This window comes from Triturus cristatus, chromosome 5_1, assembly GCF_964204655.1.
Source record: "Triturus cristatus chromosome 5_1, aTriCri1.1, whole genome shotgun sequence".
NCBI classification, from domain to species: domain Eukaryota; kingdom Metazoa; phylum Chordata; class Amphibia; order Caudata; family Salamandridae; genus Triturus; species Triturus cristatus.
Genome location: NC_140587.1, coordinates 774,424,981 through 774,441,398, shown reverse-complemented (window position 1 = coordinate 774,441,398; position 16,418 = coordinate 774,424,981).

Sequence of the window (16,418 nt, the reverse complement as noted above, 5' to 3'; positions counted from 1 at the left end):
TGTCCCTTTGCGTTTGCAGAAGCCCAAAATGTGCACCAGTGTGATCCTTATTACAGAAGAGGCAGCAGAAGTGTATGCGGCCCCATCTCATATATCAAAGTTCCCTAAGTTTGAAGACTGTATCAATGTGATTTTCCTGCAAGCCCCTTAGGTTTACCACAGCTAGTGTGTCAATATGGAGTGAGTTACCAGCTAGGTGACAGGGAAGCTTTCCGCAGAATGCATGAGTTGATTTGGGGTGTGAGTTGCTAAGCAACAAAGAGAGAGAATAATATGGAGAATCACTTTCATTTTGAGGCCACTTTTGTGTTGTAATTGGACATTGTGGTAACAGTTTGGTCTAATCTCTCTGGTTTCTCAGGAAATGCATTTTGGTAAAGTTGCTGATTCAGGCTGCTGAGACATTCTGGTCAGTACATTGAATTTGGATGATACCTCATAACGCATACTGAATAATTGTCCATAGATGATGTGATTACACAGGAAAGAAAGAGTTCTGAAACAGAAGACTGAGGGCCTCATTTAAAGTTTGGAAAAGCACTGGCTCCTCTGTAAATAAACAGGGCTCCTGTCGCACCGAACTCACAGGTCAGCCTACCTCATTTATAGCGGAGCAAAGCACCACGTTTCCGGTGCGATAAAGACTCAGCTAGTCTTTTATTTTGTTGAGTTTTTTTTAATATAGCACAAACTAGATCCGCTTTACATGAGCACCAGTTTCGTTACAGATAGACACATTCCTCCTTGTTAGGCACTGGGAGATTAAGTGATTTGCCCAGAATCACAGGATGTTGAGCGTCAATGCCGAGACTCGAACCCTCGAACCCGGCTCCCCAGCTTCGAAGTCGACCGCTCTAGCCATAAGGCTACATCCTCTCCCCTTCAGGAAACATTTCCCTGCAGCTCCTCCACCACAGGGTCATCGCTCAATGTACATGTATTTAAGTTTGTCCTTGTACTGTATATTTTCCCTGCACAAGACAACCAAGAAATGCTTGGTTGTACTGATCAGGAAACAACCCAAATGACTCCTATGCTTAAATTCCCAATGTATTAAGGACACTTGGAGATGTTTGTTTTGGAAAATCAAAAAAGTCGGTTGAGCGGTCCCAAGATAACATGGCGCCTACCTGACAAACTACCCTGCCTTCTGCACAACCACAGCATTCACGGATGGACAAAATGGCAGTGGAATCATGCCAAGCAGGTGGGGCTCTCATACTATGGTGGGCGGCCCATCACCAGGTTAGTAGAAGCCTTGGTCTCCACTAACTTGGCAGCCTAGCATGCTGAGGTCTCAGGGACCCAGATCTCAAAGACCTGGGGCAGTGAGAGGTTGGGCTAATTTGATCAACTTTAGGCCCTCTAGCAAGAAACTAAGGAAGACCTAAAGGAGAGGGCAACGAATCAAAATGAAATGCATTTTAAACTGCAGTTCATATCGTTTTTTGTTGTGTTATTCTACAGTATGCTTTGTACGGGAAACGACATTGTGTTAAAAGTTAAATAACCGACCCAAATCCACGGAACCGGATTTTGTGATTCTGGCCATGCAACATAATGTCCAAAGTTTTTTTTTAAATCCTAATTTTAACTAATGTGCCCAAAAAAATCAGTGAATCCGGCTCTAAAAGTGTATCTAATGTTACTAATAAAAGAGCACAATTGAAACCTTGACCTGTACACATCAGTAAATTTAGAAATCTCATTTTCAAAAAGTGAATTGGTTAAGTCGAGTCTCACATAGGTGTTTCAGATACATTCTTCAACGGAAAGATGGAAACAAGGATTTTCTTTAATCCTGTAATTTTTGATCTATTTCCGTTTCTTTGTTGAGCCCCAGACTTAAACATATTAGTTTGATTAAATTGTGCTTTAAATAATGGATTCTGACTGGCATGTGTACAGTGCCTTTGTAGCAAAGCCCCCATATGATTTAATATTTGTTTACACACTCCAACGTGGTGGAAAAGCACCAAATGATTCATTAATGCTCTTCTATTTCTGCTGAATGAATGCCAACCAATGATCCCTGACTCTTACATGAGTACATTACTTTAGCTTTCACATTTAATTCATGTATGCTTACTACACTTAAACTACTAGATTGCCCACCATGACCCAGAGTATCAAAAGATCACCACAATGTTGTATGACCAGAATACAGACTGGAGGCTTCACAATTTAAGTGCACCACTTAATTATCACAGTCAGTAGTCAGTTATGGTGTCAGGATTCCGACGAAGGACTGGGTGTTTCTTCCACGCGGGTGATAATATAACAGACTGCAGTGTGATGAATAGACAATGGACCTTAGAAAGAACCAGGGTGCTAACTTTAAAGAAACATCTGTGGCGGCTTAAAACTTTTAGGATGGCTCAGCTTTTTATACAACCTTGAAGATAGAGTCACTCCGGACCGATATAAAGAACAGAACAACATTGCTTTCCTTCAGGAAAGCACTAAAAAGTTGGCTGTTCACTAACCAAATTTCTCCATCTTTCAGTTTTTTTCTGGCAACCTACAGCGCAGTGCCTAGACGCCTTAGGGCAATCGTGCGCTATATACATTTCCAAATCAAATTCAAATCAAATAGGAGAAGGACATATTTTCTGTTGCCTACATGTTCTTCTTTGCAACCCTTAAAACATCTTCTAATAATTTCTTGAAAGTTTGAGGAGTAGAAAGGAATTCAAAAGCTACAGGGACATGGTTGTCTAAGGTGTCTTCAATTGCCAAGATTTAAGGGTAATTGCCCTCTAAGGCATACAATGGGGAGAACCCAGAAGCAGTATGAACAGCAACATCATCTGTAAACACTGTAGTTGAAAACTATTCTGCCCAATTGCATTGAAATGTATTCATAAAACAACATAAATACTGCTCACAAGCTTTGAATAACCCTTTCTGTTTGTCTTTTCATTTGGGGCAGTAAACATCCTTTACAACAAAGGCGATACAACGCATGCCATTACAACGCGGGCATTTCAATGACCGCGTTGTTACATCGCATACCACTGCAACGCAAGTCGTTGCAACGACTTGCTGTAGGAGGCAGAAGGTGTTGGATTTAAAATCCAACACCTTCCCTACTGTTGCATAGACTGGAGTTGGAGTAGTAAATTATACTATTCTAAACTTCAGTCTCCCCCCACTGCAAGTCGTTGTAATGGTATGCGTCATATCAATGCAGTCGCTGTAATGACCATGTTGTAATGGCATGCGTTGTAAACGCGTGCGTTGTAACGTGTCATATTCTTTGGGGCACCACCATGAAAACAATGCTTGCTCAGTATGTTGTCATTTACAAATTGTTTTCCTAAAGGTGAATATAAACTGAGGGTCGCAATCAGATAAAATTTTCATGGAGTCTAAAAATAACTTTTAAAAATACCACAGCCCGCTTAGAAGCTGTTGGTAACTTCTCCAAAGGAATGACGTGCCTTTTTAGTCTAAGTGCCTACTGGAAGCATTGCTGTTGTACATCCATTGGATTCTGATAAATCACGAATACAATCAGTAGAAATGACTGATCGAGGACTTTGTAATACTTCTAGAGGCTGCACATATTAAAAAAGTATTTTGTCAAGAAGACTTTGCCTGAACACTGATTCGACAAGACGAAATAAGATATATATATTTGTCATCTCCTCTTGGAGTAGGCCACCAAAAATAGCAGTCTAACAATTAAATGGTAGTCTTAACTCCTTGGTGACCTGCGGTTGATAAATCATGATGCCACTTCATAACATGAAGTTGTGAAGATGATGATGGTAGCCACAATCTATTGTGAAAGAAGGGTAATTCTGAGAATATTTAGCAAAGTCTAAGGGTTTGGTATTATGGGAGGAATCATAGATTGTTTTAACTTGGTTGAGAAAAGGTAAATCTGCAGTCACAAATGTGGTAAACGTCAGTGATGATTCCAGATTATAATGAGCTAACTCTGTATTCTAACACCAAGGCAGATATATGACTTGAAACCAAACTATGAAAAGAAGTAAGACCACCTATCTTGTTGACTATTCTGAGTTTGCATCTCCTGTAGAACTTGAGAATTACAGTGGGCAGTACGTATTTCAAATTCTGAGGCTCCAAGCAAAAGATGTCTTCACTCAGTGCATGCTTCCTTCATCATCAAACGTATCTTTTCTATGACAGACTAGTCAATCTCACAAGGGGAAATTGTCCTAGACAAAAAAATATCGGATTTGTTCTAGGTTATCATCCCCCTGATGTCGTGGAAAAAGAACACCTGTCTCTATCTGAAGCATTTGTTCAATCGCAAATAGGAGCAATGGATTAGGATGTCATAGGGTAGGAGCAGTAATGGGCACCCTTTTTAAATATTAAACAAAATCATCTAGTTGGTACCGCTGCAATGTTACTCACTCCTTCAGTAATCTAGTAGTATCTGAATTATAGTTTGAAGAATTATGAACAAACTTCCGATCGAAGTTAGCAAAGCCAAAGAAGCACTAGGTTTCCTTGACCGATGTAGGATTTGGACAACCAATGACAGCTTTAACCTTGTGGGTGTCCATGGAGAGGCCATAGGAAGAAATGACACATTCTAGGTACTACACCTGATTAACTATAAAAATGCACTTTTCCTACTTAAATTATTTGCTTGGAAACAAGTCAGTTTTTTGTGAAAATCTTTAATTTACTGATCCACATAAGTTGAATAATGAGACTTTCATCTAGATAGAGGATGACTTGATAGTTCCTGACAGTCCATAAACCACATGAAACCTGCCTGGGTAATACAGAGTCCAAAAGACATGACCCTGTATTCATAACTGGGGGGGGAGGGGGGTGAATATTCCGTTCTGATTGCAGAATTGGTAAAATGCTTGCCACTCCACATTACTCTTTAATGGGGATTTCTGGCCAAATTCTGCCAATCCCCGCTTGGGGTCATTTTTCTCCCACAAGACTCTAATATATGTGAGCGAGATTTGGCGTCCCCTAGCATGATTTTCTAATGTGGGCAGTAACCAGCTTTTGCGAGCGTTCATGGTCAGAGGGCTGCCATTTGAGTAGACTTGCTGCCGCTCAAGTAGATTTTCTACTCAAGCTGCAACAAAGTCAACTCGAATGGCCGCGCACTCTTGCACAACACATGGCGCCGTTTGTGCTGATTTTCAGCGATGGTCATGCTACCGATGCTAAACTGCAGCACAAGTTGCATATTTTCCACCCATTGGCGGAATTCTGCAGAATCTTTCAGAGTTTTTCTGTAACTCAGTGGAATTCCACCGAGTGAAGTTCCAAGAGTTCCACCCACCCATCCATATTCATAATGCCCCTATGGTGTTCTGAGGAAAGTTTTCCTTTCATCTCCTTTCTTGATTTGTGACAAATAATAGGCTCCATTCAAGTCTAGTTTGAAAATGATTTTAACACTTCATGGATGTTCCAGAATATTCTCATCAAAATTAGAGGATACCTATCCTTGAGAGAAACCTTATTAGGGCCGCAAAAATCTAAACACAGTCTACATTTTGTTGTTTCTGTTTTAAGAACAAAGAATAAAGAAGCACCAACTAGGATAGAGATTGGTAATGAAACCATTTTGCAGATTCTATCCACGTTGTTCCAGAATATTCTTATCAAAATTTGAGGTTACCTATCCTTGATAAAAACCTTATTAGGTCTGCAAAAATCTATACACAGTCTACATTTTGTTATTTCTGTTTTCAAAACAAAGAAGCACCAACTAGGACAGAGATTAGTAATGAAACAATTTTGCTGATTTTTATCCACATGTTATTTTAATGCTTTGTTTTCCATCTCAGATAATGGATATTTCTTCCAAAATGAATGACTGCATCAGGAACTAAGTCTTTAGTGCAATCAAATTCCCTTGAAGAAGTAAGACTGTGTGCGTGAGATTTCTCAAAAACATCCCAAAAATCACAGTAGTGTTGAGGTGAGGTAGTCACAAAAACAAGATTAGAAGTTTGAGCCTTAGTTATAGTTGATAAGAAGAAGTTATAATTCCAATAATGAATAGACTCAAGACAATGATTAATGCATAAACCTTAATCTAGGACCATCAATTTAGCTGACCAGTTAATGTATGGATTGTAATGAGATGCCACAGAATTGCCAAAATGATTTAATGGTTGGATAGGCAATAACATCAAAAGACGCCATTTTTTCAAATGTTGATTTATTAATAGTTGCAACGGTTCAGTTCCTTCTGGAATTTTCCTGTATTTTAACACTGAACCTTCTACAGGATTAATTATTTCAGCTTGTGGATTAGGAACTATAGAAATTTCATTTGTCCCGGCCTATTCTTTATCCATGAACATGACTGTAGCTACGGAATCAATCGTGGTTTCTGTTTCAGGTGAAACTTTAGTGAAACACTGGAGGAGCCACAAATTAGTACCATGAATAAGAAAAAATCTTAGAAGAATGCATTGATAAAACTTCAGCATTTTCACAGGGAGAATGGAAAGTGAAACATGCACTCTCTCTTCACTTTTCAGAGGTGGGTGGGATATTTCCATGTTCCCTTTTTGAACACAATTGACAAGAGCAAACCACATGATCTTTTTGTCTGTAGGACATGCACAAGCCGAAGGCTCTGCATCTCTTTTGTTGTTCTGTACATACGTTTCCTCTAACATTCCCCAGCTGCATAGACTCGTCTGATTTGTCTGGTGGTAAGGAAGGGCCTTGTTCTTTTACTTATAAGCCTACCTTAGTTCTATCAGTACTAGACTGATGTTTCTGGTAAAAGCATTTAACAATTTCTCAATTTTTCTTAGATTACCATCAAATTTGCTATCACCTAATCCCACAAGGGGAGGATCTAAGGTAACAGTTTAACGATCAGTTACTGCCTGATATAATGATGTATTTTCCTCTGACGTTTTTTACACATGGACATTTAACTGCTGAACCACTGCCAAAAGAGCCTTCATTCAAGCCATATTCTTATTCACCTTTAATAATCTTTGGTGTCGCAGCCTGATAAGAGGCGGTCAAACATTGGCACTTACCTTGTTTTGAATGTTCCTGGCAGAACAATAGATGTGACTCTTTCCGAACCCTGCGCTGCCGGCTCCCAACGCTAATGAGAGTTACAAAGGATGGCGCTGGGAAAGGATGCCAAAAAAACACCATGATGACGTCAGGTAGAAGAGGACAATAGTCAAGCTAAACAAACTCTCACTAAACAAATACAACGAGTAGAATCTACGAGACAGCACAAGGAAGAAACAAGGAATGAGAAACAAGGGGGACTTTTATGTAGTGTGCCAAAAAGACATACACTACGTAGAAAGTCCAGGCAACCATTATTGGCTTACAGGGCTTACATTGATAATCCCAAACGTTCTGTTTTGTGGTACAGTGAGCAAGCAGTTTAGGCTTATCAGCAATAAGCATTTGTGGAACACACACACAGTCAATAAATGATGTACACACTCAAGAAGAAACTCAAGACCAATTACAAAATTAACGTATTTTTATATACATTTTAACACCAAGAACTTCGTAATTGGGTAAGTGTTTTTCAGGGTATCAGTTTTTATAGGTAAGTAAAATTGTAGCACAAATTCCTCCTTACGCAGTAATGATTTCCTATGGAGAAAAAGGCAAATACTGCATACAGGTACTTGCAAATGTATTCCGGGGGTTCCCTTCAGGAATTAAGGTGCAAAGGGGCCAAGGTCCAAAGTACGACCAGCAGTTCAAGTTTATCTACCCTGGCGAGTCTGTGTGACAAGGTTCTGGACAGGTTGGTCGCCTTGCGCGCTACATTGTAGGCAAGAGGAGGGGCCACCTACAAACAGGTTGCAGAGGGGGACTTGGGGACAAATCCAAGTTACTGAAAGTTCTGGGAGGAAGGGGGAACAGTCAATTGTCGTGGTGCTGGGCCATGGAGCTCAGGTGCAGAGGGTTTTGGTCGGCATGGCCCGTACGAAAAAGGCACTCACGGTTCCCAGTTAGACCTGGAGGAGGGCAAAACAGGACAGCTGGGCCACTCTTGGTGATAGCCTCTGCGCTGCTGATTTCCCTTATCAGCTAGTCAGTCATTTTGATGGTGGAGTCCTGGTTGGACTGCAAACAAGCTTTGGTTGCAGCAAGGGATCCGGTACACCAGTTATTGGTACAGGGCGGATCTGGTTGTTCCTGGCATCTTCACATATGGTGGAGAGATGGATCTGGTCTTCTGGAACACAATGACCTCCTCCTGGGTGGCTGCTGCATCGGTGGTCTCGGTGAACAGCAGAACGGTAAACCGGACATTGCGGTCATTGCCTGCAGGCTTCAGGGAAGTGGCTCCTTCACTTCAAAGGAAATGCTGATGACTTGGTGAAGTGCTGGAGCCCCTCCGAAACTTTTGGAGGATACGCAGCTGCAGGATGAGTCAGGTTGTTGCAATTATCAGGACACAAGCAGGCAGGCAGGGTTTGATGCCAAACTCCACCACCAGTCCGCAGTTCTCGCTTCTTCTGCTCTTCTTTGTCCTATTTTTTCTTAAGTCACGCGTATTTGAGTTCCTGGTATCAAAGGGCCACCTAAATACTGAATTTAGGTGAGTTGAGGGGCGTGAAGGGTAGTAGCTAATGGGCTACTTAAACGTGGGGTTACTACGCCCCCTATATGGCCACTTCCTGTGGAGAATGGGCATAACCCTGTCCCAAATTTCCTAATTCAACCAAAATCAAGATTATGGAATCCGTCTTTCGTGGGGCACCTCAGGCAGCCCACCTTAGGGGTTTATGCCTCATAGCATAGCTATTGTCCTGCCTGTCCTAGTGCTAAATGGGCCTCAGGTAAGGGAGTGGCATCTCCCAGGTATGGGGGAAGCCAGGGTCACATATCAAAGGTGTCAGGGGCTTTGAGGTCCCTGGCCTTGGTATACAGATTCACTAGCCATCCCACTGGAGGAGGTGCTCCTGGCCTCAGAGAGCCCTGGCTCTCACCTGCAGGGGGTCATAAAGATGTCTGTGGTAGCAGGCTGGACCATACCAGTCAGCCTCCACACTAAGAGGGTGGTAGGTTTTCAGGGGGCACTTGTAAGGTGTCCTCAGGGTGCATGTTTTAATAAATCCACTACTGGTATCAATATGGATTTGTTAAGACAAGGTGTTCGATGCCAAACACCATGGGTTTCAGCGAAGCCATCATGTAGCTGGGGAACTTGAAATGACTAGTGCACAGTACATGTACTTAAGATGTCTTCCCTGTTCACTTGCACTGTCTAGCAATTGAACTAGACAGCACAGGGGCATATTTGCTCATCCAGGTATGTGTTCACATGTAGTATAATGCACCCTGCCTTAGGGCTGTAAGGCCTGCTATAGGGGTGACTTACATATATTGCATGCAGAGTCTGGGGGCGTGGCACACAGAGTGTGTGCCATGTCGTGTTTCACATTTGTTTGTACCATTTCACACAGCCTGCAATGGCAGTTTGCATGAATTTACTAGTGGCTCCCTTAGGGTGGATCAAATACATGCTGCAGCCCTTAGGGACCCTGTTTAGTACCCATACCATGGATACCGGTGGTACCAATTACTAGGGATTTACAGGGGTGCCTAAGGTCTTGTCAACTGGGGAACAATATAACAGTTACCTTGTTTTAGGGAAAGAGCATTGGAGCTGGGGACCTGGATAGCAGGAATCTAGTGCACTTCAGTCAAAATTGCATCAAATATCAGGCAAAAAGTGGAGGTGACCATGTGAAAAATGGGCACTTTCCTACAGTGAAAACGGCTTATCCAAAGCTCTGTGACTCACCCTTTGCTAACTCTACTTACCTTTTGTAAGATTTCAGAGTCGTAAGTCTGGAATCTTCATTGAAATGATTGTTCTCCATCGTAGATTCTTTCATAGACTGACATGGTTCTTCAAAACTGAAACAGTTGCTACACCACTTCAGGCTACTAGGTTTCGGTGCTGCAGGATTTGCTAGATCAACATCATGGCAAAAGAAAAGAACAAATTGGGAACAGAGAACATATTAGGTAGGTAATATTGGATTCTGAAAAGGTTTGTCACAAAAATAAGACCTGCTTTTAATATGTGCTCCAATACTCAAATCTTTATGTAAAGTACAAGGGCTGACTTATCCAACATGTATCCTATTACAGCTGCCAATGCATTGGCAAGTTGGCTCTTGGTTCAAGCACCAGAAAAAGAAATGTGAACATCAGCAGCTATAAAGCACCACAGGGTACCAAGCGAGGGTTCACAATTCTGGGCACGCGTAGCAGCCTTCTGAGTGAGTCAAGGTATAACATGTATTGCATTAAGTTATTGCAAGTAGTGGGGAAATGAATACATATTGTCAAGAATTAAAGCCTGATACTTATGAGCTTTAATTATGTTATAGATGACGACGCATGTGTATTAAGAATCATTCAAATCACAGACCTGAATTATAACTTGCTGAAGGTGATGCAGCGCGGAATGCAAAATCCCTCTCTTCGTCACAGATCATAGATCACACTCAATCACTACATTCGCTGGTGGCGCCCATAACACCAACATTCATCCTCTATTAACCTGTTTCCAAGGAGGTGATTGTTCCATTCGCTGTAATGGAAAGAAGTACTCCCTTATCCCTAATGAACAATAGATTTCCCTACCTTTCTCTATTTATTAAGGCCTAAACTTCTCCTTTTGGTACTTCTCCCATGAATAGGCCATGAATCAGCTAGCTGCTGGTTGAAGTGATAACTAAATCTATAATTTATTTACTTAAATACACTTTTCATAATAACGACCCAACACAGTTCTTGTAATAAATCTTAAATCTTTATCTAAATAATTGAAAATCGAATCTTTTGTTTAATCAAGCAGTAGACCATCATATTTACCTATTCTGGCTAAAAGTCGTCCTCTAAGTCAAAATCTTGGTCATCAGTTCATACTGTCAGAGCCTTAGGAAACAGCTGTCCTGCAGTGTCACCGTCCTCTCCGTTAGCATAGCGTCAGGAAATCGAAAATCTTCTGAAGGGTCTTGCTCCTAACCTCTCTAATCTATGGTCATTTATAGTAAAATTACATTCCAAAAGTAACGAGTAATATTTTTTAATGTCTCTGATTGGTTGGTGAGATCTGTTCCACCAGTTTCCCATGCGGAAAATGTGTCTTTAGATATAGTTCATAATTTCTTCGGAAAAGTATCTTATATTGTTTCTCTCAGGGCGGCTGGCTGGTAGCCCAGAACGTCCTTGGTAGGCATAGTCGAGTTAGGGTCACTGGAAGGCCACTGCAGCTGATGGTGACGCATGCGCACTTCACCCAGAGACTTTCACAAAGGAGTCAACTCGTCAAATAGGGATGTCAGCCATTTTGTGGCCACTTCAAATGGTCAACTTAAGCAAAGAGACACAAAAACGTAATTAATACATGGAAATGACTAATAAATGTTATTCCCTTACTAATACCCATATGTGTGTGTATTTACCTAGCAGAAGCAACACTTAATGCGGATTATATTCACATTAATAAAGCACAAATCACGAATACATCATGAAAGCAACATATATTCATGCAAAATTCTAATTATTTATGATCAATATGCATATACAATTTAGTTTACGTATTAGTTAGGCCATGCAAATGCAATTTCCCACGTGTATTCTTATTGGTAAAGTTGATTAAATTCCACAGCAATCCAATTAATACAATTACGATTAGTTAATTATTCTTATTAATAAAAACATGCAAAATGGAGAGGGTATACAACATTTTTAAAATAAAACCCGCTCCAGCAATCCCCCCTTTGGTGATTTTATCACCACAACAACACTAATTTATTCACCCTTTTACGGATAATTGAAATGCATTCTTGCTCTTATTCATAATTCAGTTTCCTCTTCATCTCTTTTTGCCTTTTTATACATACTTTCTTTCCATTCTTCTAAAGTTATCTCTTCTAAATCTTCATCTGGATCCTTTTCTTTTAAGTTTTTCTCTTTTTATTGTATTCTTTGTTTTCTTGTTTTTACAGCACATGCAACCTAATCTTAATATTAATAACACAAAAATTACACATGTTAATTGAAATATTATCTTACCTATAAATGTACTACCGATTTTTACTAAAAAGTTTTTAATAGCAGCTTTTTTCTTCCCATTCTTTTCCCAAACACCTTCAACCTCCAGTGGTACAATTTCGTCATGCAATTCAGTAATATTTTTAATGTAAACTTTCAGATCTTTGCTTTCGTCTGGAATGTAAGTGCAACAATGTTGAACTTTCAGCATTCCACAGACTCCACCCTCTTTTGCCAATAATATATCAAGGGCAAGTCGATTTTGCATTACCATAGCACGCATGGCAACCATTTCAGTATTAACCAATAAGAATCCTCCAGCGGTGCTTGTTGACAAGCGATCCACTACTGTTGATAATTTTCTAATATTGTTCGCATTCAGAGATATTCCCACTGCTGGTATCAATGCTCCAAAAATGTCACCTACAATTTCTGCCCAAGATTCTCTTTTACTACGTATTAAATGATTACCTAAACTATGTACACCATCTTTACCTCTGTCCATGTGAAAGATTTTTGGAAAAACCAGGCCTACGTAACATGTGCCATAAAAATGGTCTGGCAAACGATAATATGCCTTGTTCCCACAGATAAAATAAAGTCCAGGGAAAACTGGATCTCCTCCACCTTTAAATCCCCATCCACCCATGATTCGGTATGTATCATGGCACTCACTATTCCCTAGAAAATTATTGTCATACGCCGTTTGATTCCTTCTTATACACAGTTTCCCTTTCTGAGACCAATCTAAAGCCAAAGTTGGATTAGACTCTCCCTTCATATGTTTTTCCATTTCTACATCCCAGACTGTTTTCTCCCCTTTTCCTTCAGATGCCTTTCTTTGCATTTTCAATCTCCTTTCCTCGACCATGTCTAGGAATGTCTTTTCTTCTTTCTTCAAACTGCAAGTCAAATTATTTTTAAATATATACTCTAATGTTAGCTCCTTAGTTTCTAAGAAAAATTTACCTAATACCTTAGCAGGTCTTACTTTGTTTAGTTTGTTATTAGCAGGCACTTGCGCAAAAATTTTATCTACATCTGAAAAATAATATTCTAATTTACCTGTCTCATAAAATAAGCTAGCTATCACACTACATGCTATTCCATACGTTGCTGGAAGGTGATGATAAGTCACTCCCTCTGACACAGATGCAGGTAACTGCATGCATACATAGCAGTCCCTTACGTCCATAGTCTTTACATATTCATACAATAACTTTGAAAACACATTATTTGAAAAATCATTAATAGACCTATCTTTATGTAAATAATTAGTATCTATTCTAGTCGGAACTACCTTTTGAATCTTCCTTATGTTAGTAATGTTTTCAGTGTGTCCTACTAGTGTATCTATAGTAACCTTAAAAGAAATCAAGAGAGCAAGTATGCTCCATAGAAGCATTAATAATCCTGTACAATAACAACACATTTTACACCATCTCTTCATGAATGTACATCTACTTTTGCTACTATCTATGTTAGCCATCTTTGTTAATTTGGACTGTGTCTTTTGACTTAGCCTCTTTTAGTTCACAACGAGTTTTCTAACCTTAGGCTCTAAGCCCCTACTTGGTTCTACCAATATCTATCATTTGACTCAATTGTTATTCCTTCATCAGTAGTTTTCTAGATTTTCTCAGTTTGGCATTTCATCGTTTTTCACTTCTTTCTGTTCATCCAAGTACAGAATTTCCTGATCTTCTGTTTCTTCTTCTCCGATGTCGGATAAGATAACTCTCAGGATTCCTGCTTCTTCTTCCTCTTCAACCACTTTCAGTACAGCCTCCTCTGGATTTCCTTGACTGTCTGCCTCTTCTTCCTTTTCAGGCAGAGCCACGTACGTCTATTCCGGTGACTTATACTTCTGGTTAGGCTTCCTTGTTCTTTTTCCTTCTTCCTTATTTTGATTAGTCTCTTCTTCTTTCGATTTTTCTTGGCTTGTCACTTCATTCACCTGATCTGCCCTTGGTGATTTCACTCGTGTCAGCCGATATCTCAATCTCTTAATTTTGTTTGGCCACTCTTCGTCCTTTTTAACTCTTTTCTGTTTACATTCTATATTATTCTTTTCTTCTCTCCAAGCCCTTTTTCTGAGAACTCTTTCATTTTCACTCTCTTCAGATTCTGTTTCAACTTGCTTTTTCTTTTCAACAACTTCTTTTTCCACCACTTGTTTTGTTTTCCCTACTTCTGTCCCTCCTCGAGTCTCCAACACGCAATCTTCCTGCTGGCTACTTGTCCCTTCACCTAGCTGGATGTTGCAGTTCCCTACACCTCCTCGGGGGTCTTCCGCAATCTGTCCCTCTCTCTCTGTACCTGTCACTTTTTCACTTTGATTTATTATTTCAGGTGGAATTTCTCTTGGTCTTTCATTTGAAACTTACTTCTCTCGAATTTCTTTTACTGCTTCTTCGTTGTCTTTTCCTTTTTTCTTTCTGTGTTCTTTTCTGGGACCTTGTCTCCCTTGTTCGTCTTCAGAATCTGAACTGGTATCAGAAATCTGCAATCGTCTTCTCAGAAAGATACTTCCGGGAACCAATATTTTATCAGATTATTTTTCCCCCCTTTCAGGATTTTCTTGTGTTTTTGGCTCTTCGTTATCTGATTCAGTACTTGACTCTGATTCGTCATAGTACTCTTTTCCTTTGCTGTCAACTGGATTTGGTATCCTCAAAGTATGGCTGGCATGGATCCAGTTTTTCACTCCAGCACACTTCACAGCTGTTGTTGTGGTCAGAATGACTTGTCTTGGTTTTTCCCACCTTGGAACCAAACAATTTCTTCTTCTGTGGACTTTTATCCTTACCCAGTCTCCTGGGCTCAGATCATGGGCTGGCTTCCTTTCAAGAGTGGTGGCATCCGCTCCAACCTGATGAAGCACAGAATGAACTGCGTCAGCCAGGCCTTTACAGTATTCCAACACCATGTCATCAGTTATTGTCATCAGCTTGTTGACTGGAATGAACACATGCCTCATCACTCGTCCCATGACTATTTCATGAGGACTTAACCCTGTGGTTCTGTCTGGTATTGCTCGAATTGTCATTAATACTAGAGGCAAGACATCAGGCCATTTCATACCAGTGGCTAAACACATTTTCCCAATCCTGTTTTTGATTGTATCATTCATCTGTTCAACCACACCAGAAGCCTCTGGTCGGTAGGCACAATGTAGTTTCTGTTGTACATTCAATGCTTCACTAATCAATTTTACAATCTCGTTATAAAAATGTCCTCCTCTGTCTGATTCAAGAGTCACTGGAAACCCAAACCTGGGGATGAATTCTCTCAAAAGTAGCTTAGCCACTGTCATCCCATCATTTCTTCTTGTTGGAAATGCTTCCACCCACCTGGAAAATAGGCAGACTATAACCAGAACATACCTCAGTCTGTTACATGGAGGCATTTCAATGAAGTCAACCTGCATTCTGGTAAAAGGCCCTCCTTCTCGGCCTATGGTTCCTAGACTAACCCCTGTCTTTCTCCCGGGATTGTATTGCTGACATATTAGGCATCTCTGACATAGACTTTCTGCTACAAGTCTGTTTTTTTATTGTACCAGGTCTGCTTAAAGGACCTAATCATGGCGTCTCTCCCTATGTGTTCCTGGCCATGATACATCTGTGCCATGGTAGACATCATGCTATCAGGCATCACTGGTCTTCCATCTCGATAAACCCACACACGGTCCTTTTCTCTTGGTGCACACCCTGCTTTTATCCACTGTTTCATTTCCTCATCTCCTGACTCTTCCTGCAATTGTCTCATTTCTTCCCAAGTTCCCACAACATTAGTAAACATTACTGAGCAAGAAGACATTTCTCTTTCCTTGTCCCGATTGACCGAATTTTGATTTCGTGCACAATACTGTGCCATATCGTTCGCATACCTGTTTCCGGTAGTGATGTAATCACTACTTTGACTATGGGCAGCACATTTCACCACAGCCAATTGTCTAGGCAGCTGTATCACCTCTATCAATTTTCCAACCACTTCAGCATTCTTAATAGGGGTTCCACTTGAGGTCAGGAAACCTCTTTGTAGCCAAAGCTGGCCAAAATCATGGACAACCCCGAAGCCATACTGGCTGTCAGTTATCACAGTCACTCTCACACTTTCCCGATTTTGCATGCTCTGGTCAAAGCAACAAGTTCAGCTACTTGGGCTGACCTCACTCCTTTCAAATAAGATGCTTCCATCACTGCTGCACCCGTGCATACTGCATATGCTGCGCTTAGAACTCCTTCATCTGTTCTCAAACATGACCCATCAATGAACAACACGAAATCACTTTCTGGCAAAGGTACATCTTTTATATCTGGTCGTGGCTTTGTGCAATACTCAAGCACGTCCAAACAATCATGATCTGCTTCATCTCT